This window comes from Etheostoma spectabile, chromosome 23 (genome assembly GCF_008692095.1).
Source record: "Etheostoma spectabile isolate EspeVRDwgs_2016 chromosome 23, UIUC_Espe_1.0, whole genome shotgun sequence".
Lineage (NCBI taxonomy): Eukaryota > Metazoa > Chordata > Actinopteri > Perciformes > Percidae > Etheostoma > Etheostoma spectabile.
The window spans coordinates 10,105,243-10,106,538 of record NC_045755.1 but is presented as its reverse complement, the minus strand read 5'-3'; the positions used below and the strand labels follow the sequence as shown (position 1 = coordinate 10,106,538).

General features: G+C 41.9%; 1 protein-coding gene and 1 long non-coding RNA gene across 7 annotated transcripts in view; one reads left to right on the top strand and one right to left on the bottom strand.

The window, feature by feature from the left end:
* grm8a (glutamate receptor, metabotropic 8a) overlaps positions 1–1,296 on the bottom strand; it is a 311,638-nt gene that overhangs the window by 228,941 nt on the left and 81,401 nt on the right. The gene's annotated exons all lie outside the window — the stretch shown is intronic.
* The window catches only part of LOC116672992 (uncharacterized), an 18,282-nt gene continuing 17,590 nt past the window's right edge, over positions 605–1,296 (top strand). The window contains exon 1 of the long non-coding RNA XR_004327702.1: positions 605–618. This is a non-coding gene — a long non-coding RNA (uncharacterized LOC116672992). The remainder of the gene's footprint in view (positions 619–1,296) is intronic.

The window sequence follows — 1,296 nt, the reverse complement described above, 5'->3', positions numbered from 1 at the left end:
AACCTGTTTATTATTTATTCATTTGATTTTGCAACTGTGTGAAACAGACGGTTTCAATAAAACTATATTTTATTTATAAATTTTTTTTATTATATTGATTCAAACACAATGAATCTACTAAGATCTCTCTCTGATCTGCCAAGAGCAAACACACACAACACAGACATATCCAAATGCTGTCACACAAAAAAAGACATCAACAAACTGTCGCGCACGCGCACACGCACACGCGCATGCGCACGCACACGCATTCACTGACGCGCACGGCTGCTCACTACGACTCACACGCACACACACACACACACACACACACACACACACACACACACACACACACACACACACACTTCCTTGGCAGGGAAATCAACTATTACAGTGTTTCTCGGTTATTACGCCTTATTCCCCCAGTGATGGATGTAACACTTTGTGGTGCTGCAAAATGTGTTTTGGAAATGTGTTTGGAATTGCTCTGTGGCAGCACTGAATGCTTTTGGAATGAGATCATAACAGGCAGAGAGACACTGTAATACCATTGTGGAGCAAGTGGCAGGGCGCCGCTTCAATGTAAGTGACTGATTGGTGCGTGCGTCTATGTTATGTGTGCGTGTGCTGTTAAAGGTGCTTTTCTTATATTTCACAGCTGCATCTGTGTGTAATATGGCGGATGGATGATTGAGCGTGGGTGTTTATGTGCGTGTCACAGAGACGATGCATGCGCATCTGCATTTATGGGACTCTGACAATTAAGTGTGCGTTTATCGGCATTGACAACTGCAATTCTGCGCTAAGTGGGAGTGTAATATGGTTAGTCATCTGCATTATGCTGTCAGCTGGAAAACCTTGCATCTCAGTCTGCAGTTAAGGAAGCAGAGATTTAAAGCTATAGCTTGGGGTTTCAGCTGCTACACAGAAGAAGATTATCAGGCCAGATTAAAGCATTTATGGGAAATCTATCAATGACAGAATATGCTTGATGATGCTAGTCTGGAAGTGTGTGGGTTTACATTTACTTTTCAACACCCCTGTCAACCTGCAGACTGATCTGAGCTCAAACATTTTTGATAATTACAACTTGATGTTTGCAAAGTTTCTGAAAAAAATCTGTAGTGTACAAGCATTAGTGATTTGAAGCCCTAAAGAGATGTGTTCACAAGGAAGCATCTACACAACTTTACAAAATATACTGTACATTCATAGCCTATCTGTGCCTTGAAGTGTAAAGCAGCACTGAAGCATATGTAAGGATCACACACACACACACACACACACACACACACACACACACACACACACACA